The sequence below is a fragment of the Manis pentadactyla genome, chromosome 3 (genome assembly GCF_030020395.1).
Source record: "Manis pentadactyla isolate mManPen7 chromosome 3, mManPen7.hap1, whole genome shotgun sequence".
Classification (NCBI taxonomy): domain Eukaryota; kingdom Metazoa; phylum Chordata; class Mammalia; order Pholidota; family Manidae; genus Manis; species Manis pentadactyla.
In genome coordinates, this window is record NC_080021.1 from 108,619,102 (window position 1) to 108,641,559 (window position 22,458).

Here is a 22,458-nt window from a genome sequence, read left to right on the forward strand (position 1 = left end):
CACTGAAAACATTAAAAACTCATTATACCAGAGTCTTTCTCCTTCTAGGATGTTCTGTTCTGCCCTGGTGTTTGTAAGCTCAGCTTTAAATAATTAGATCAGTTAGATTATTTTGTCTGAGAAAATTTCTTCCTGCCTATAGGTTTCTCATCTGAATAATGATTTTCACTAGTAATTTTCTATTTTGAAGTCATTTTTCTGATACTTTCTTTCAGACAGAGAATAATTAAAAGATTATCTCAATGGAGAATATTTGAATGTATTTTTTAAATACTACTATAATTAGGGAATGATCCTACAGTAATAAATCTTTAGAATTTGGAAATCTAATTCCAAAACTTGGAAAGTGAGCTCCCAGAGGCAGGACCCTCTCCATCTTTTCACTGCTATATCCAACTCTCAAAACAATGTCTGGCCTGTGTCAGCCCTCATATTGCTAAATGGAGGGGTGAATGAAATATGTACAGTACAGTTTTCTTTCCCAAGCATTCACAGAAGAATAGTAAATGCTTATCTGATGCTTTCTGTCTTCTAAGGGGAATTAATTTGTCTAGTAAGAAACAAAAGATACAAAAACTGTATAAGCACCAAAAATATTCTCAATGCCATGGAAAAGTTGAAAAAGTAAATGAAAGCTCAAAGGAATGCAAGACAGAGGTGGAGATTGCCTGGCAGAGGTGGAGATTGCTCAGAAAGAAGAATTTAAGATATAGCTGGGGAAGAAGGTGTGATTTTGACAGGTGTAGTTTATACAGGAGAAGGGTGCTGCACAGTGGGGCAATAGAGATGAGAGCACACAGGGGGAACTGGAAAGCAGTGAAGGGAGGAGATGTGCCCACACCTACCCTGGGGGAAAGCACTGGGCAGGTAAATTAGTGCCAGGGCAATGGCAGAGCATGCCACTTACAGCTGTTTTATTATCACTTTTACCATAAATTAGCCCTCTTTCCTGTGGTCTTTCTCAGAATGAAAATTCAAAGTGTTTACCTCTTAGAGGAAGAATGCATATATTTAATATGAAATAAAACAATGTCACAAGGGACTATGAACCAAAGAAGGAAAATTCAACAATGAGGAGAGACCAGATCAGAAATTTCCATTTACCACAGTGATAGCTGTATACAGTAGACCCCTGCTCTTTTGAAATCATCTTCTCTTTAGATTTCTGTGACACTATCTTTCCCAATTTATTCCCAACTTCTGGCCTCCTCTGGTCCCTCCCATGCTTACTCTTATCCATCATGAAGGCTGGCCTCAGCATCCCTGTGCCCTGGCTGCATCTGCAGGGGTATACAAATGGCCAACAGGCACATAAAAAGATGGTCAACATCACTAATCATCATGGGTGACTACCATGCCATCCAGCCTCTTGCTGGCCTCCACACCTCCTCCAGGTGGCTGGCCCCTGAGAATTTCAGAATTGAATAATTACTTCCCCTCCTAGAATGTACTCTCTATTTCATCAATCTTTCCATTTTTCTTCCAGTTTTGAAAGATCTACTTAAAAAATTTTATTTTTCCTCTTTAATCTCTTCTCCCCCTTTTCCTTGTCCCCTGTAGACTGACCAATCCCTTCTTTTCCAGTCTCACAGCCTAGTTCGATTCCATGTCATCCCACACCTGGATTATTGCAGTCTCCTCTGGCTTCTCACTGGGCTCCTTGTCTACTGTCACTCCCTCACCAAGGAGTTAATCCTAAATTAAACTAAAATGTATTTTTATTACTCTCCCTCCTGCTGAGTTACACAGTAGAAATCAGCCAACATTGGTAGAGAACCTGTTTTGTAGCACACAGAGCAGTAGGCAGAGGGGGTTACAATGGTAAATGTATTCTCTCTCCTAGAGGAATGTCCAGTTTAGTGTGGTTGACAGACTTGTAAACCTAAGTTACCCACAATGGAATAAGTAATAAAATGCCTTAAAATTACTTTTGTCGTTTTCTATTACTTTCACATAAACTTATGAAGGTGAATGCTTCTTGGTATTTTTAAAATACAGTCATTACTCTATTATGTAAAAAACTGAATTATTTCTTTTACTTACACCAGCAACTAATGTTATGATGTTTTGTAATATGAAAGAAATGTAAAATTCTTTTGTTCAGTGTCAGATTTTTTAAAACAATTGTCTTGACATTGAGAGAAATTGTATTTCATTTGGACTATCAACATTTTCCAAGTAAAATATGCACACTTATAAACAAACATTTGGTTTAATTTAGTTCAAAAGCTAAACCAAAAATGTCAGAGTGAATGTTTATTTTGTCAATAAACACTAAGAAATTATGCTGTACTCACTGGAAGAAAGGCATATTTATTTAATTTAAAAATCAAGAATGGCCAAGTATTGGTTTAATCAACTTAAAATAGACTGTCACAACTGTAAGATGTTTTATATAAGGCCCCTGGTAACCACAAAAGCAATACATACAGAAGATACACAAAAGAAAAAAGAGAAAGGAATCAAGGAGGCTAAGAGCTGGTTTTTGAAAAGATTACGAAAATGACAAGTACTTACACTAAGGAAAAAAGAAATGACTCATATAAATCAGAAATGAAGGAAGAAATTACAACTTAAAACTTACGTCACAGAAATAAGAAGTATCATAGATTACAGTGAACAATTACACACCAGCAAATTGGGTAACTTAGAAGAAATGGATAAATTTCTAGAAACAGAAAGCCTACCAAGAGAGAATCATTAAGAAATAGAAAATCTGAACATATCTACAATTTGTAAGAAAATTAAATTAGTTATTAAAAATCTCCCAATAAAGAAAAGCACACGAATAAATGTTTTCATGGGTAAATTCTACCAATTTAAGAATTAATGCCAATTCATTTCAATCTTCCAAGAAATTGAATAGCAGGGAATACTTCCAAACTTATTTTGTGAGTCCAGCATTACCATAATACCAAAGCCAAATGAAGATATGGCCAGGAAGGAAAACAGACCAATATCCCTGATAAACATAGGTACAAAAATCCTCAACAAAAATCCTAGCAAACCAAATTCAACAACACATTAAAAGGGTCATAAACCACCACCACGTGAGATTTATCTCTGGACGGAAGGATGGTTCAACATGTGAAAATCAGTTAATGTGACACCACATTTCCTAGCCAGAGCAGTTAGGCAAGAAAAAGAATAAAAACATCTAAACTGAGAAGGAAGAACTAAAATGATCTGTTTGCAGATGACGTGATTTTATGTGTGGAAAACCTTAGGATTCCACAAAAACCTGTTATAACTAATAAAAGAATCGAGTAAAGTTGCAGAATATAAAATTAACATACAAAAATTAGTTGTGTTTCAATACACAAACTATCTGAAAAGAAAATGACCGGGGAGGGGAATCCCATTTATAATAGCACTGAAAAGAAAAAAAAAAAAAACTTAGGAATAAATTTAACCAAAGAAGTGAGAAACCAAACTGTAAACTACAAAACATTGATGAAAGAAATTGAAGAAGATACAAATAAATGAAAAGACATCACATTTATGGATTGGAAGACAATATTTTTAAGGGGTGCCAAGAATACACAGTGGGGAAAGGATAGTCTCTTCACCAAGTGGTGCTGAGAAAAGTGGCTGTCCACATGCAAAAGAATCAAATTGGACTTATATCTTATATACAGAAATTAATTCAAAGTGGATTAAAGACTTTAACAGAAGATTTGAAACTGTAAAACTCCTAGAAGAAAACATAGGGGAAAAGCTTCATGACATTGGGCTTGGCAGTGATTTTTTGGATTTGACACCAAAAGCAAAGGCACAAAGCAAAGCAAACAATTGGGACAACATCAAGGAAAATAAGCACAGCACGGAAAGCCATCAACATGATGAAAAAGCAACCTATGGAATGGGAGAAAATATTTGCAAACAATATATCTAATGAGGGGTTAATATCCAGAATATGTATGATATTCCTACAACTCAATACCAAAATAACAAATAACCCTATTTTAAAATGGGCAACAGGCTTCAATATACATTTCTGTAAAGAGGACATACAAATGGCCAACAGGCACATGAAAAGATGCTCAACATCACTAAACATCAGTAAATTGCAAATCAGAACCACACCGAGATAGCACCTCACACTGGTGGGACAGCTATTATAAAAAATAAAAGTAACAAATGTTGGAGAATGTGGTGAAACTGGAGGCATTGTACACTGTTGGTAGCAATGCAAAATGATACAGTTGCTATGGAAACCGTATGGAATTTCCTTAAGAAATTAAAAATAGATCTACCACATGATCCAGCTATCTCACTTCTGGGTATTTATCCAAAAGAAAAGAAATTAGAACCTCAAAGAGCTATTTGCACTCCCATGTTCATTGAGAATTGTTCACAACAGCCAAGATGTAGAAATTACCTAAATGTCCATGGACAGAAGAGTGGATAAATAAATGTGATTTATATATATGGTGGAATATTATTCAACCTTACAAAAGAAGGAAATCCTGCCATATGCAAAATGGATGAACATTAAAGACTTTATGCTAGATGAAATAAGCTAGTCACAGAAGGAAAATACTGCATGGTTCCACTTATATGAGGTATCTGAAATAGTATCTAAAGTAGCAGAAAGTCGAGTGGTTGTTGCCAGGCGCTGGGTGTGGATGGGAAGGGAGGTAGACCTGATGTTCAATGGGCATGAAGTTTCAGTTTGCCAGCTGAGGAAGTTCTAGAGATCTGCTGTGCAACATCATGCTTATGGCTAGCAATACTGTATTGTGTGCTTGAACATTTAAGAGGGTAAATCTCATGCTAAGTGTCCTTACCACAATTAAAAAGAAAAAAAGAATGAATGACCAAATATTTCTTTGTACATTTTGTGTGAGATCCCTGATTGTGAGTCTCACGGTTACCCTTTCTCATAACAAAGTTAATTTTGCCAAAGGGCAAATATTCTAAGAATCATTTGACATCCAGAAAGTTCACAGGGCCTAATGTGCACCTGCAAATGTTTTCTAACACTCCTTTGCAACATTTTGATTATCGCTTGAATTTTATCTGACAGTCTCTCCCTGAGCCTTTCAGTTACTGAACAATATGCAGATATAAACAGATTTTTATTTATGAAAATAGAAGTTCGAATTCCCTTTTAATATGCACTCTGTTGCTGTCATGACTTTGGGTTTTAAGTAGCTCCTTCTCATTAAATAGTCTTTATTGCTCTTTGCCTGAAAAAGAAATCTTCCCCTGCATTTAGACTCCATGTTTTTCCCTCCAGTAACCCCTGATTCAGTGGGAGAATATCCAGTGGGGACCTTTAGTGACCTTTTTACTCTTTTAGGCTTTCATATTTGTTCATCTGTACTAGGTTAGGAACCCTCAGAACAAGATTTCTGTGAGTGTAATGTTTATAAATTTCTGTTTTATAGATTTGTAAGTATACTGATTTGACTGCTTTGTATTTATTTATGTCAATACTCATGTTGCCTTTGTTTATTGTAAAGTCTGCAAAAATTGGAAAGAAAATCTTTATCATGAGATATATTTGCTATATCTCTTTATATAGTACCTGTGAAAGAGTAATGTTACAGCCAAATACATTGTCAACTGGAAAATAAATGCATTTGTCATATACAATGGACTCTATTTAAGGTTTTCTTTAGACCACAGAAGATGTTAAGTCATTGCAGAAGAAGTGACCCTTGAAATGATTTTTTTTAGTTCCCTGAAAAGTAGTTTATCTATGTGTGTCCATTAATTCCCACTTTCTCTGGGGCAGAGATACACACCCAGTTTCATGGTTAAATTAGCAGGGAATCCCTCTTCTTTGTGGGCCTTGAAATGGTGCTTATCTGTTAAAGGAACTTGAATATGCCAGATGCCAGAGGTTCCTGCTTCGGTAAAAAAGGGCTTAATTCAAAGCCAGCTGCCTCACAAGAGGGGCTTCAGTGATGGAAAACCACCATCTGACCCCTGAAAAACCACCTTATGACCCCTGTGTTGTGTTGCCTAAGGTTGCATGTGAATGACAGAAATCGGATTAATTACTTACATGTTTATTCTGAAACTTGCGTTTAAGCCTAGATTTATCTTTCTCCTCCAGTTTCACCTTAATAAATGGCACCATCCTCTTCCATTTGACTCCTTCCTCAGCACCCTTGCCTGGTATCTACTAAACCATCCAGATATTGATTCTACTTCTGAAAAAACCCTCTAATATATCTACTCTGTCCACCGCACTCCTTGTTTAAGCCCAGTCCCATCTTTCCACAGATTACTGAAACAGACATGAACTCTTCACCCTGGTCCGACTATGATTCCTCCTTACCCACCATCTTTACTCTGCTTGAATAAGCTTTAAAAAATTATTTTAAACATTCCACCTATAAAAGATACATATAAGTAATACAGAAAGTGCTTGTGTACCCAATAACCAGATTGAAAGGGGATGTGGGGGTAAAATAGACACAGTCAGATTTTGCTATGTACCCTTCTCCATATGTTCCTCACTATCCTTCTCTGGAAAAACACTCTCCTGAATGGTATTTTTATCAGAATGCTCCTCCAGTTAAGCAGATCTGGGCGTGTTAATTCTCTTCTTCAGCCCTTCAAAGTGCTCCCTTTGTCTTTGAAAAAAACTCCCCAAACCTTAGCCATGGCTGTAGCCCTCCTGTAGTGAGACCCCTGACTCTTCCCAGCCTTATCACACACCTTTCCCTGTGAGGTCCAGTGTCCTCCACCTACCCAAACCTTAAGGCCTGGTGTAATCCTGCAAACATATTAAGCACTCAATAATTGCCTGCAAATTGGATGAGTACATGACTGACTGTCAGATGCTGTGTTAAAATGAAACATGGAAAAGTTTGGTCCCTGCCCTCCAGGGTCTGTAACAGGTGATAAAAGAGGGGAACAGGCCAGGGGATGGATGTGGAAATAAACCATTGTAACTCAGTGTGGTAAGACCTATAATAGAAGGCCAGATGAGCATAGGGATGGAGCGCTGAAGGGTGTAATCAGATCTTCTGGGGCTGGAGAGGATAAAAGAAGGCTTCACACAAGCGGAGACGTTTAAATTGAAGCTTGAAAAGTGAACAGGATTTTTCAGGGCACAGAAGGAGAAAAGCATATTTCAGGCAGAAAAAAGCAGCATGTGAAAATGTGAAAAAAACCCATAGTGCCTGTGGCGAGCTGTGAGTAGCAGAGGCACATGGTATATGTGGGGGAGGTGGAGAGAGGAAGTTGAAGAGCCAGGCAGTGACCAGACCAGGGAGAGCTTTCTGTGTCAGGCTGTGGCATTTGGAAATGCAACAATTCTCATTTGTGAAACCCAGTTTGTTACTTCTGTGCCAGATCCCCTGCCAAGCCAAGCAATGTGTACAAAGATGAGTGAGTATATTGACCCACCTCTCCTTAAAAGCCTATCTAATGAGGAGATGATTCCACAATGCAATTTTGTTTTACTACTTTCTCAAGTTTAAGGGTCTCTGGAATGGTTGTATGTAATGAAGGTGAGGTTTTATATACCTTTTTTTAAAGTCATTAGGCAGGAGCCATGTGGCCATAAACCAGAGGGACAAGCCAGTCACTCCACCTGTAACCTGTACCTGCAGTGTGATTGTGTTGTCCCAAGCCTTTAAAAAGCTCCAGCATTGCAAAGCCTACAGAAGATGGCAGTGGCCACCTGAGGGGCTGTGGTGACCTTTGTCCATGTGATGTCAGCCTCCATCTTTTGTAGGATGGTATGGGCTTTAGTGGGTCCTGTGCTGGCCCTCTATCCAAGGTCAGCAGTGAGAAGAGGCTTACTGGGGTAATTTCAGCCCTTGTTGGTGACAACAGGAGAGAACCCTTTCTTTAGCTTAAGGAAGGTCATCTTCCTCAGTAATCCATAAATACTTCTGAGAGGGGGTCACACATTCAAGATGATATACCGTTGACACCATATTACATGTAACTCAAATTACTACATAAAAACTTATAGTACATATATCAAAGCTTTCTTGAGAGAAGGTTTACATGGGAAGGATATGCCCAGGGGTAATTGGTGCCTGAGTAGGGTTTCTGACAATGCCCATGTATGAAAAAGGAAATGCATGAACAATGAGTTCCAATAAATTATTTCTGTGTCTCCCCACGCCTTGCATATCCCAAATTGGTGGAAAAGTTAAAACATTCATTTTAATTTTAAAAAATTTAAAGTAGTGTTACTTTAAATTTTTAGTTTTTTACTTTAAATTTTACTTTAGCACTGGTGTCTGATTGAATATAGGCTCGCCCTGGTTTCATTGCACTTCAGTCACGTATACCTGCTGCACTCTCTAGATGGGTTGTCACCTAGGCCAAATTCTACCTGCAGCCACCTTGACTCTCCACTCACACACTGAATGGGAACTATGGATGCATGTCCAGGGAAAGAATTCCTCCCAGCATGGTGAACCTTTTCATTCTCTGCCTTTGCAGACATAAAGTGAAATAAAAAAGAAAAAATTGTTCCTTCAGTTCTGATTAGTCTGAACTAGTTTCACAGAAGAGCATGTGAGATACAGGTTCTTGCTGCTCTTCCATGAAAGCTAACATATTAGAAAACCAGGTTATCAATTACAGTATAGCTTCCATGACTCCCCCCAGTCCCCTTGAGAAGTGCCTCTTTTCAACCTAGGGTGATAGTTTTGCCCTTTGAGCCTTTTTGGATGATGTAAATATAAAGGTGTTGGGAGAAACAAGTCTAAGAATCTCTTTCATTTTCCCTGGGAAACAATACAGTGGTACAGCTGCACTTGGAAGGTCTTTTTCTACTGATGGTACCAGTTAACCTAAGAGGGGGTAGAGTGTTACTCATTGGCTTTCCAGTGTTGTCCTTGAATTGTGGTTCTACTGCCTGCCTTTTATTTTCTACATACCCATTTATGCCTGTTCCCAGTGAGTGTTGTTTTGGTGAAAGGCACCATAAATTGAGAAAGAAATGAGCTGTGTTTACAAATAACATTTCCTACTGCTTTACATTGATTGGAGAATCAGATGTTAAGGTTTAACTGTAGTAAAAATGTTGAGAAAGAAATGGAAAAAAATCTCTAATGAAGGAGCAAGAGAAATAAAGTGTTCAGGCATCTACAGATTGATGGCGTGATAGAAAGTTACATATTTCTAAGGTGTGTATGAATTCCCTAGAAGCTAGAAGAAATAGAAAGGAGAAGTAATTAGAATTGTTATTCTTCAGTAGTGACATGCTATCTAAATGTTCTACAAAATATTTTTTCCAGTCTTATAAAATACCTTTGTGATAGTTGATTTAGTTAGATTCTGAATTATTTCCTTCATGTCCTACAGATTACAATTTAACATTTAGATATCATTTAAAATAAGAGTTTATTGTTTCTACATTAAAAAAATATACAATATGTCACCAGTGAAAAAGAAATAAAAGATATGATGTTTGAGATAAAAAGCATTCTCATTGTTTTCTAATGATTGTCAACATATGAAAAGCCCCTCCCAAAATGTACAAACAGATTATTAGAATTAGTTCTGGAGTTGAGCAAGATTGCTGAATATAAAGTCAATGTACAAAGTCAACTGTGTTTCTCAATGCCACTACAAAAAGTTAGAAAAGTTTTCAATAATAATACCCTCAAATAAGATTAAGTAATTTGGTATAAATTTAAAATTGATATACAGAACATTTTTAAGATAATTTTTTATAGAGAACAATATCTAAGAATCAGTAAATAAAGATATGTATATGTTCATGAGTTGGGAAACTCAAAAGGACTGAATTTCTCCCAAACTGATTTATAATTTCAATGCACTTTCAGTCAAAATCTAACACATTTATTTTACTTTTGCATGTTTATGTATATTGGTATCTTGATAAACTAATAAAAAATATATATCAAAAAGCAAAGGACCAGGGATAGTCACACATTCACAAAGGAAAAAATGGATCATTGATTCACCACGCCCTTGCCTCACCATGTATGAAGACATAGTGATAAAACATTGTGGCACCTACACTGGACCAGATCGGAGACTCCAGAAGGATTCACATAGATTCAAGAAATCTAGACCTATAGCTTAGTTGATCTTGCAGGTCAGTGAGGATAGAATGAAATTCAAAAAAATCATAATGAACTATCCCTAAGAAAGAAAGCACCAACTGACCCACATTTAATATCCTTCAAAAATAGTATTAGGTGGAAGAAAAAATATGGTGGGTATATTTATAAAATATTTGAGAATAAAGAAGAATATGTGTTAACATCATAGTAGGGAAGAATATAACATCAGATTAAGGAAACATTTTGAGAATACACAAAGAGCACAAACCATATATAGAATCCAGAGTTTTTTTCTTTTTTGAAAACCAAAAAACAAGTTCTAGAAACCAATAAGAAAAGGGCAAAGAATCTTTCAGGCACTTCACAGATTTCATAATTACTCAACCCTATGGCTGAGTAATTTCAATTAAGTAATGTAAGTCAGTGCCATAATACAATATAGTTTCACAACTACCAGATTAACAAAAGTTAAAAGTGTGACAATATCAAATTTTGACCGGAATATGAAGCAATATGAACACATGTGTAGTAATGGTAGGTGTGTCCATTTATATAACTGCTTAGGAGTAAAATTCATTATTCCCTTGTGAAGTTGCACATGTGCATACCTTATGATCTAGCCATATAGCTTCTAGGTTTATACATTAGAAAATTTTATGAACCAGGGAACATGTAGATTTTTTAAATGGTGACACCATTTGTAATAGTAAAAAATTGAGACTATATAAATGTCTTCAAGAGTCTAAGGGATAAATTAATTGTGGTATATAGTGGAATATGAGATAGCAGGGAAAAATGAATGAACCACAGCTATATGTTCAATAAGGATGATTTCCTGAGAAATGTAGACTTAAACAAAAATGAACACTTTGAGAAAAGTCCAGTGTAATTTAATTATCTTAAAGTCTAAATATATGCAAAGCTAATCATCTTTAGGGGTGCAACACATAGTGTAAAAACTATAAAGAAAATCATAAACAAAAAAGTATTTGATGTTGTTACGTTCTCAGAAAGGAAACAGTGCATTTTACAAGTCATATTTGTGCTTTATTCTGTATCTTTTAGTATGGATGATAGATAAATGGGTGTTTACATATGCATGAATGCATAGCTTATGCATATATTATGAGTTTTATCTTTTTAAGATTTAGTTTAAGACCATTAAAATACACAGACATATATATATAAGAAAAATTGAAATTCATTGAACATGACAAAATATCCATATTTGAAAGTGTATGAATGTTTGAATATGTATTTAAGAATTTTAAAATCTAAATACCTCCTGCAAAGACTCCCAAGGTCAAGGGAAATGGTTTGTAACTATTTTGATGGAAATACATATATTCAGTCAAGATTTTTCATAGTAGGATTATAGAAAGTAGACTAACATTTGATCTAGGATCTAAAATGTGAGCTAAACAGTAATGTTAAGCAAACTCTACTGTTTGCAGCCTCAGTGGTCATATTCAAATGAATACAAACAATTCAATATACTAACAGTGCTGGAAGCATATATATTCTAATAAACCCTCCTGAGTCAACACTAGGAGGAGATGACTTTGAATAAACTTGATTTTTTTTTTTGCTTAGTCTTTCATTTAGTGTGAGGGACTGAGCTGGGAGAGGAATCTAAGTCATGGGTGTGGAAAGAAGGTCTTACAGCTTCTTTCATTCTCTCACCACTCTCAGTAATTACAGTGTTTCCCAAAAAAAATCTGATAATTTTTTTAAAATAATTTTTTACTGTAGTATCATTAATCTACATTTACATGAGGAACATTAAGTTTAATAGACTACTCCCATCACCAAGTCCCCCCAACATACCCCATAAAAGTCTCTGTCCATCAGTGTAGTAAGATGCTATAGAGTCACTCCTTATCTTCTCTGTGTTGTACAGCCCTCCCCGTGCCCCCCCCATTATACATGCTAATCATAATGCTCCCTTTCTTTTATCCCCTCCCTTATTTCTCCTTTCCCACCTGTCCTCCGCAGTCCCTTCCTCTTTGGTAACTGTCAGACCATTCTTGGGTTCTGTGAGTCTGTTCCTGTTTTGCTCCTTCAGTTTTTTCATTGTTCTTATACTCCACAGATGAGTGAAATCATTTGATACTTGTCTTTCTCCACCTGACTTATTTCACTGAGCATATACCCTCTAGCTCCATCCATGTTGTTGCAAATGGTAGGATTTGTTTTCTTCTTATGGCTGAATAATATTCCATTGTGTATATGTACCACATCTTCTTTATCCATTCATCTACTGATGGACACTTAGGTTGCTTCCATTTCTCGACTACTGTAAATAGTACTGCGATAAACATAGGGGTGCATATGTCTTTTTCAAACTGGGCTCCTGCATTCTTAGGGTAAATTCCTAGAAGTAGAATTCCTGAGTCAAATGGTATTTCTATTTTGAGATTTGTGCGGAACCTCCATACTGCTTTCCACAATAGGTGAACTAATTTACATCCCACCAGCAGTGTAGGAGGGTTCCCCTTTCTCCACAACCTCACCAACATTTGTTGCTGTTTGTCTTTTGGATGGTGGCCATCCTTACTGGTGTGAGGTGATATCTTGTTGTGGTTTTAATTTGCATTTCTCTGATGACTAGCCATGTGGAGCATCTTTTCATGTGCCTGTTGGCCATCTGAATTTCTTCTTTGGAGAACTGTCTGTTCAACTCCTCTGACCATTTTTTTGTTGGATTATTTGCTTTTTGTTTGTTGAGGTTCCTGAGCTCTTTATATATTTTGGATGTAAACCCTTTATCAGATCTGTCATTTATGAATATATTCTCCCATACTGTAGGAAGCCTTTTTGTTCTATTGGTGGTGTCCTTTGCTTTACAGAAGATTTTCAGCTTGATATAGTCCCACTTGTTCATTTTTGCTTTTGTTTCCCTTGCCCAGGGAGATATGTTCATGAAGAAGTTGTTCATGTTTACATCCAAGAGATTTTTGCCTATGTATTTTTCTAAGAGTTTTATGGTTTCATGACTTACATTCAGGTCTTTGATCCATTTCGAATTTACTTTTGTGTAAGGGGTTAGACAGTGATCCAGTTTCATTCTCTTACATGTAGCTGTCCAGTTTTGCCAGCACCATCTGTTGAAGAGACCATCATTTCCCCATTGTATGCCCATGGCTCTTTTATCATATATTAATTGACCGTATATGTTTGGGTTAATATCTGGGGTCTCTATTCTGTTCCACTGGTCTGTGGGTCTGTTCTTGTGCCAGTACCAAATTGTCTTGATTACTGCGGCTTTGTAGTAGAGTTTGAAGTTGAGAAGCGAGATCCCCCCTGCTTTATTCCTCCTTCTCAGGATTGCTTTGGCTATTCCTGGTCTTTTGTGGTTCCATATTACTTTAAAACTATTTGTTCCAGTTTGCTTAAGAATGCTGTTGGTATTTTGACAGGGATTGCATTGAATCTTTAGATTGCTTTAGGCAGGATGGCCATTTTGACGATATTAATTCTTCCTAACTGAGAGCCTGGGATGAGTTTCCATTTGTTAGTGTCCTCTTTAATTTCTCTAAAGAGTGTCTTGCAATTTTCAGGATATAGGTCTTTCACTTCCTTGGTTAGGTTTATTCCTAGGTATTTTATTATTTTTAATGCAATTGTGAATGGAATTTTCTTCCTGATCTGTCTTTCTGCTAGTTCATCATTAATGTACAGGAAAGCAACAGATTTCTGTGTATTAATTTTGTATCTTGCAACTTTGCTGAATTCAGATATTAGTTCTAGTAGTTTTGGAGTGGATTTGTTAGGGTTTTTTATGTACAATATCATGTCATCTGCAAATAGTGACAGTTTGACTTCTTTACCAATCGGGATGCCTTTTATTTCTTTGTTTTGTCTGATTGCCGTGGCTAGGACCTCCATTACTATGTTGAATAACAGTGGGGAGAATGGGTATCCTTGTCTTGTTCCCGATCTTAGACGAAAGGCTTTCAGCTTCTCTCTACTAAGTATGATGTTGGCTGTAGGTCTGTCATATATGGCCTTTATTATGTTGAGGTACTTGCCCTCTATACCCATTTTGTTGAGAGTTTTTATCATGAATGGATGTTGAATTTTGTTGAATCCTTTTTCAGCATCTATGGGGATGATCATGTGGTTTTTGTCCTTCTTTTTGTTGATGTGGTGGATGATGTTGATGGATTTTAGAATGTTGGACCATCCTTGATTCACTGAGATGAATCCGACTTGATCATGGTGTATGATCGTGGTGTATTTTTGAATTCAGTTTGCTAAAATTTTGTTGAGTATTTTTGCATCTATGTTCATCAGGGATATTGTTCTGTTATTTTCTTTGTTGGTGTGGTCTTTGCCTAGTTTTGGTATTAAAGTGATGCTGGCTTCAGAGAATGAGTTCGAAAGTATTCCCTCCTCTTCTATTTTTTGGAAAACTTTAAGGAGAATGGGTATTATGTGTTCTCTATATGTCTGATAAAATTCAGTGGTGAATCCGTCTGGCCCAGGAGTTTTGTTCTTAGGTAGTTTTTTGATTACTGTTTCAATTTCGTTGCTGGTAATTGGTCTGTTTAGATTTTCTGTTTCTTCCTGGGTCAGTCTTGGAAGGTTGTTTTTTTTCTAGGAAGTTGTTCATTTCTTCTAGGTTTTCCAGCTTGTTAGCATAAAGATTCTCATAGTATTCTCTAATAATTCTTTGTATTTCTGTGGGGTCAGTTGTGATTTTTTCCTCTCCCATTTCTGATTCTGTTGATGTGTGTAGATTCTCTTTTTCTCTTAATAAGTCTGGCTAGGGGCTTATCTTTTTTTTTTTTTATTTACTCAAAGAACCAGCTTTTGGTTTCATTGATTTTTTCTATTGTTTTATTCTTCTCAATTTTATTTATTTCTTCTCTGATTTTTATTATGTCCCTCCTTCTGCTGACTTTGGGCCTCATTTGTTCTTGTTTTTCCAATCTCAATAATTGTTACTTTAGACTATTCATTTAAGATTGTTCTTCCTTCTTTAAATAGGCCTGGATTGCTATATACTTTCCTCTTAGAACTACGTTTGCTGCATCCCATGGAAGTTGGGGCTATGTGCTGTTGTTGTCAGTTGCCTCCATTATTGCTTGATCTGTATTTTAATTTGGTCATTGATCCATTGATTATTTAGGAGCATGTTGTTAAGCCTCCATGTGTTTTTGAGCCTCTTTGCTTTCTTTGTACAACTTATTTTCTAGTTTTATACCTTTGTGGTCTGGGAAGTTGCTTGGTAGAATTTCAATCTTTTTTAATTTATTGAGGCTCTTTTTGTGGCCTAGTATGTGGTCTATTCTCGAAAATGTTCCATGTGCACTTGAGAAGAATGTGTATCCTGCTGCTTTTGGGTGTAGAGTTTTGTAGATATCGATTAGGTCCATCTGTTCTATTGTGTTGTTCAGTGCCTCTGTATCCTTACTTATTTTTTGTCTGGTGGATCTGTCCTTCGAAGTGAGTGGTGTGTTGAAGTCTCCTAGAACGAATGCATTGCATTCTATTTCCTCCTTTAATTCTGTTAGTATTTGTTTCACATATGCTGGTGCTCCTGTAATGGCTGCATATATATTTATAATGGTTATATCCTCTTGTTGGACTGACCCCTTTATCATTATGTAATGTCCTTCTTTTTCTCTTGTTACTTTCTTTGTTTTGAAGTCTGTTTTGTATGATACAAGTACTGCAACACCTGCTTTTTTCTGCCTATTGTTTGCATGAAATATCTTTTTCCATCCCTTGACTTTTAGTCTGTGTATGTCTTTGGGTTTGAGGTGAGTCTCTTGTAAGTAGCATGTAGATGGTTCTTGCTTTTTTATCCATTCTATTACTCTGTGTCTTTTGATTGGTCATTCTGTCCATTTACATTTAGGGTGATTATTGAAAGATATGTACTTATTGCCATTGCAGGCTTTAGATTCGTGGTTACCAAAGGTTCAAGGGTAGCTTCTTTACTATCTGATTGTCCAACTTAACTCACTTTTTAAGCTATTATAAACACAGTCTGATGATTCTTTATTTCTCTCCTTCCTTATTCCTCCTCCTCCATTCTTTATATGTTAGGTGTTTTAATCTGTACTCTTTTGTGTTTCCTTTGACTCCTTTTGTGCATAGTTGATTTCATCTTTTGGCTTTAGTTAGTATTTGGTTGGTCTGCTTTCTTTGCTGTGATTTTATTTTCTCTGGTGACATCTATTTAGCCTTAGGAGTGCTTCCATTTAGAGCAGTCCCTTCAAAATATTCTGTAGAGGTGGTTTGTGGGAGGCAAATTCCCTCAACTTTTGCTTGTCTGGGAATTGTTTAATCTCTCCTTCATATTTAAATGGTAATCGTGCTGGATACAGTATTCTTGGTTCAAGGCCCTTCTGTTTCATTGCATTAAATATATCATGCCATTCTCTTCTGGCCTGTAAGGTTTCTGTTGAGAAGTCTGATGATAGCCTGATGGGTTTTCCTTTGTAGGTGACCTTTTTTCTCTCTCTCGCTACCTTTAATACTCTGTCTTTGTCTTTGATCTTTGCCATTTATTATTATTATATGTCTTGGTGTTGTCCTCCTTGGGTCCCTTGTGTTGGGAGATCTGTGGGCTTCCATGATCTGAGAGACTATTTCCTTCCCTAGTTTGGGAAGTTTTCAGCAATTATTTCTTCAAAGACACTTTCTATGCCTTTCTCTCTCTTCTTCTTCTTTTGTTACCCCTATAATGTGAACATTGTTCCATTTAGATTGGTCACACAGTTCTCTTAATATTCTTTACTTCCTGGAGATCCTTTTATCTCTCTCTGCATCAGCTTCTCTGCATTCCTGTTCTCTGATTTCTATTCCATTAATGGCCTCTTGCACCTCATCCAGTCTGCTCTTAAGTCCTTCCAGAGATTGTTTTATTTCTGTATTCTCCCTCCCAACTTGATCCTTTAGCTCTTGCATATTTCTCTGCAGGTGCATCGGCATGGATATGACCTTTATTTTGAATTCTTTTTCAGTAATATTGGTTAAATCTATCTCCCCAGGCGCTCTCTCAGGGGTTGTCTGGGTGATTCTGGACTGGACCAAATTCTTCTGCCTTTTCATGGTGATAGAGTTAGTCATAGGCAGGTAGTGCATGTGTCAGCTGGGAGAACAAAGTCCCTTCCTGCTTGCTGGTCTCCTTGCCCTTCTCCGCTGCCTGTGCTAGTTACCTGCACACCAGGAGCAGGCTCCGGGTTAATTTCCTGAGCTACCATGGGCAGGGAGGCCCAAAGCCCTGTGGGGAGAGGCAGGCGCACTGGTTGTGCTCTCCTGTGAGAACAGCGCCCCTTCACACCTTGCCCCAGGTTCCTCTGCCTGTGTCAGGCAGCTGCTCACTGGCAGCAGCTTTTGGATCTTTCTCGGGTGGCTGCACATTGGGAGGAGCCTCTGGGTGGCTGCTCTTTCAGGGCCACGTGGGAGTGGGAATGAATGGCAGGCTTTTATCGCCGTGAGGGGCTTCAGAACTGCCTTGCCACCCAGGGAGTTAGGGCTCCTGGAGTTCCCCGGGATTCCGAGCTGCTGGGCTGAGTGTGCCAGGATGATTCCGTCCAGCTGTGAAGCCCCTGTCCCTTTAAGACTTTCAGAAAGCACTTGGTTTTCTTTTGTCCCATAGGAACTGGTTGCAGGGACCTTCTCGCAGATTTTACTTTTCTATTTCCCTAATATCCAGCACACCATGCAATGTGTGTCTGCACTCCCTGTGCGGATTACGAGAGCTGGTTATTTAGCAGTCCTGCACTTCCACTCCCTCCCCGCTCTGACTCCTTTCCTCCCACCAGTGAGGTGGGGTAGGAGGAGCGCTCAGGTCCTGCCGGGTCGTGGCTTGTATCTTACCCCCTTCATGAGAAGCTACATTCTCACAGATGTAGATGTAGCCTGGCTGTTTTACTGTATCCTCTGGTCTCTCTGCTAGGCGTAGTTTTATTTGTTGTGTTTTCACAAATATATATGGTTTTGGGAGGAGATTTCCGCTGCCCTACTCATGCTGCCATCTTCCCAAAAAATAGATCTGATAAATTTTATGGAAGAATGCATTATATATGTGAAAATAAATGCATTTCTATAAAGCTTAATTGAGGTATTAAATAAGGTATTAATGGTTCTGCTGCATCTGGGTCAGCAAAATGGGAAAAGTGATGCCTAAAATGCTTTCAGAGGAAGTAAGCTAACTTGACTTTATTGTGCTTCAGATTTGAAGATCCTCAATATGTGTTTGTATTGATTTTCAAATCTACATACTCTTAAGATGCTCTCTCTTCATATATATATACGTATATGTTTGCCTGTGTCTGAAAATATCATGTGTACACACACAATACACATACATGTATGTATATAGAAACAAAGCCAAATATGTAAATTCCTTTCATTTCTCAAACTGAGTTTTTCTTTCAAAACCTAATGTTTCAAGTGTTTACAAGTGCAGGGCATAGTGAAAGCCCAAAGTGCAAAGTGTAATATGCATATACACTTGGGCCAATGGTTATTTTGTCCTTCTCACCGGCAGCTCATCACCTTAAGAGTGATGTTCTCAGATTTTAAACATCTGAGAAAATGTAGTTATAAACACAGTTCAAACACTGTGAAAGGGCACATGTCTCAAGGAAGCTGGAAATATCACAGAAGTTTGAGCCTGACCATAGGACTACAAAGATCAAGAGCAGAGGAGGACAGGAATCACTGCAGCTGCAGAAGGAGCCCCCCAGAGCTCTGATTTTAAAAGGATGTCAGAGAGCAGTGCAGATACTTGTTATGTAGATGTTGGATGATGGAATGCAGCTACATTGTATAGTCATTTTTCACTGATTAATACCTACAACTATGTTGTTTAATGGGGGTTAATTTTAGCTTCATTTTTTAAGAAGAAATTGCAACCTAATGAGAGTAAGTGATGACGAGATCATACAGCTTGTAAAAGATGAAGAACTCAAAACTAGGCCTTTTCACTACACTTTGATTCTTTGTGGGAAGAAGTGCATATAAATATATTACACATGAATTATATATACACACACTATACTTACCCCCAAATATCTATATATGAAACAGTATGTATATGACACTAGGTTGGGTCTCTAAGTTAAATGCTAAGGCATTAAGACTCAAACCATCTATGGCAACCACTGGAATATTCTGGTCATGCAAGGAACAGGCCCTTGACTTGGGACTGTGAGGTAGTGCAAATGGCTGCCGCTGAGAAAGCAAGGTTCTTCTGCTACCACTTAGCTTCTCTCCTGTGTAGACGAACAGTATGTCTCTTGCACTGAAAAGGGAAGGACAGTGAAGAGATTGTCTGTACCTTCAAGACATTTCTTGACCAGACTTGGATGGATTCTGGTACAACCTAAGAGTGAAATTTCTGTCTCTCCTAAGACTGGAACATCTACAGAGTGATGGAAAACAAAACATGTCTGGGGAAAAGCAGGTGGGAAAATGTAGTTATAATTTCCAAGATGTAGAATAAAATTCATTTTAAAAACTAGAGGCCAAATGGATTACAATTCTGGGCAAAAATCCAAATGAGGTATTTTCCTGCTATGTAATACTTTTACTTGAAATTTACCTGACTTTTAAAGTAAGACATACGCTACTGCAGATTATTCAGTACATACAGTAAGGACTGATAGTATAGCTAAAATGCCACTACCTGAAGGTGGCCATTCTTTACATTTGGCCATCTTCCTTTACAGGCTGTTTCCAGACATTTTAAAAATGGATTTCGATGATACTTTTGAAGTCCATAGAAAAGGAAGGGACAGTTTTCATTGTTCCCATGGTAGGACAGAGCTGTGGGGTGGAATGAAAGCCAAGCAAGGCATGAGCTCTGCTCTCTAGAGCAGGACAGAGCCTGGATGGAAGTCCAGCTGGTAACTTTGAGCTGTCCTAGGGCTTTTCCCAAAGGGATTATTCAGGTGCCAGCAAATGGGCAGAAATTCCATGGGGTAGCTGAATTGACCTATTCATAGGTCAGGGAGCCAAGTAAATTGTCCTTTAGAAAGACTGCCCAGAGGGAGCAGGGCCCACGAACCAGGTGGCATTCCAGATAAAGGCTGTGCAAACATGGAGCAGCTTATCCCCAAACTAAAGCAGAACTCAGGCACTGGGGACAAATTCCCAGCTACAGTTTTGTGCCACCTGTGAGTCTAGCATTTGACAACAGGATCCTTGAATCCTTAGTCTGAGCCTAATCATTCAAAGCAACCCTCTCTCTTTCTTCCCCATGTAGGAGTAAGGCTTTTGAAATATTACCTGGATCTATCTGAACAGAGGGGATGAACTTGATTTTCAAGTAAATAAGAGAGTCCAATGCCGCCACAAAACGCCATATAGTTTGCACAGTACCCAACTCCAGGGGGCGCCATTCACTGTCTGCAGTGTGGAAGGACCCATCTTTGGGAATCCTCATCAGAAGCATTTGGGAGGGGGACGTACTCTTCATAGAGACCATTAGGAATCCACGTGAATTAAAAACAAGTTACATTGTTTTATTTGAAAAACAAGATAGAGAAGGCAAGAACTATAGGCTACAATTATGTCATTCAAAATGAAAATGAAAAAAATTACGGATTTTTGTCTCCCTCTCATGTACAAAATTTTGGCTCCTGCTCATTCTTTTCGGAGTTGGAGAGAGGCACTTTGTATAATCAACATAAATTCTTATATTGATAATTTCATGAACATAATTTGCAGTCAGTAACCAAGTTGTCTCTTGTCGCTTTCTTCCCCAAAGTATACCTTTGTTGTAATTTGTTATTCCCATTAGTGCTTTAAGCCAATGGAATAAAGAAGTCTATGTGATGTGGTATATTTTGACATATATATATTTTTTAAGTTTTACTATATAAAATATATTTGATATATTTTACCTTGACTATTGGGTGGAGCTGTAAAGGGAAAATATTTGATGATTGTCAATATTATAGGTTGCTTCCTAGGATCCAGTTGTTGGTAAGCTCACATGAACTTCAGAAATTCTTGTTTTTCTTCTTTTTTTTCTTTGACCATCTAGGTTGCATGTACAAACCAATATCCTTACAGTGAACTGAGAGGTCCACTAGCAACAATTTTGTCCAGAGGAAGCCTGTTACATGAAACCTGTCACTGTGCATTTGCTGCTAGCAGACAGTTACATTACCAGATAACTTCCCACAACTTTTAATTTTCAATTTAGTAATTGCTGCCACATATGGTTTTGTTTAAAGGCTGACTGAATTACAAACAACTATTTGTCTGAAAGGAGTAGATTATAGCGTGGGAGAATATATTCTGTATCTTACAATGGTATTTGTATAAAATACAATTTAAATTATGCTCAGATTTCATTTATTTGCTTCAAGTAAGTTATCTACCACAAACACTGAGCAACTGACAATAATCCATCAATATCACCCAGTTGAATAAGTCAGGTCTTCATGATTAGAAATGAAAGAGGTCATATATAAGGTTAATGAGGGGTCACCTGTCTCTAAATCTTCAAGGATAAAAGACCATAAATCTCACATCTACATGATTAGTGTATAAGGATCATAGTGCACACATCATAAAGGTGACAACAGCAGCATCCATGATTGTCATTTATACTCTAAAGGCAGCATTTCACTATAAATGTTCAGTGCCCTGCAGCATGCCCATCAGCTCCAACCTTTTCTTGGAGTCAAAAACATCAACCAAAAAATGATGAAGTAGAATATTTATGTAGCCTTTTACACATTAAAGTTTCACAGAATGTTTCACAGCCAATTATAGTCTTTCATGCTTCCTTTATTACTTTTATTATATTTTTTATTTCATACTTCTTTTATTACTTGTGACGCTTTCAATTAAATGAAACAACCATATGCAACCAATAGGAGGTTGATATTTTCCAAGGTGCTTATCCCATCAGAATGTAAGGAAAGATATTGAATGTAGGACTTTGGACATTGAGACTTGGTATCATCTGCTGCCTTGTAGTGAGAGTCAGTGGTATACCTTAACCCCAACTGGAATGATGCAAAAACACACATATCATACCATTTGAGTCTGAAGCCCAATTTTGAAGTCATATAAACATCCTAGAATAAGTCAAATCAACTAGTAGACCTAGTATACATTAGACAGAAAATATTTCAAGAGATAAAAATTGGAGGGAATTTAATCAATTCATTGTTTTCTGCAAATTTTTATTTTAAGCACTGCTTTTAAGTGCTTTTCATATACTAGTTCATTCAATGATCACAACACAACTGTTATTCCCCATTTAACAGACTAGGGAACTGAGGCCCAAAAAGGTCAAGGAACTTAGTCACACAGCTAGGGAATAATTTGATTCTATCATTAAATACTCCAATCATATCACTCACCCACCAATTTAGTCTCCTTTGGCAGTCTGCAATAGAGGAATTGAGTTTTAACCTACTTACAAAATTTGGCAATTAAAAAACAGAGACTGAAGCAATAC

At 37.3% G+C, this 22,458-nt stretch overlaps 1 protein-coding gene across 3 annotated transcripts in view; it reads left to right on the forward strand.

Annotated features, from left to right (window-relative positions):
* PLXDC2 (plexin domain containing 2) overlaps nt 1–22,458 on the forward strand; it is a 437,738-nt gene that overhangs the window by 279,215 nt on the left and 136,065 nt on the right. The gene's annotated exons all lie outside the window — the stretch shown is intronic.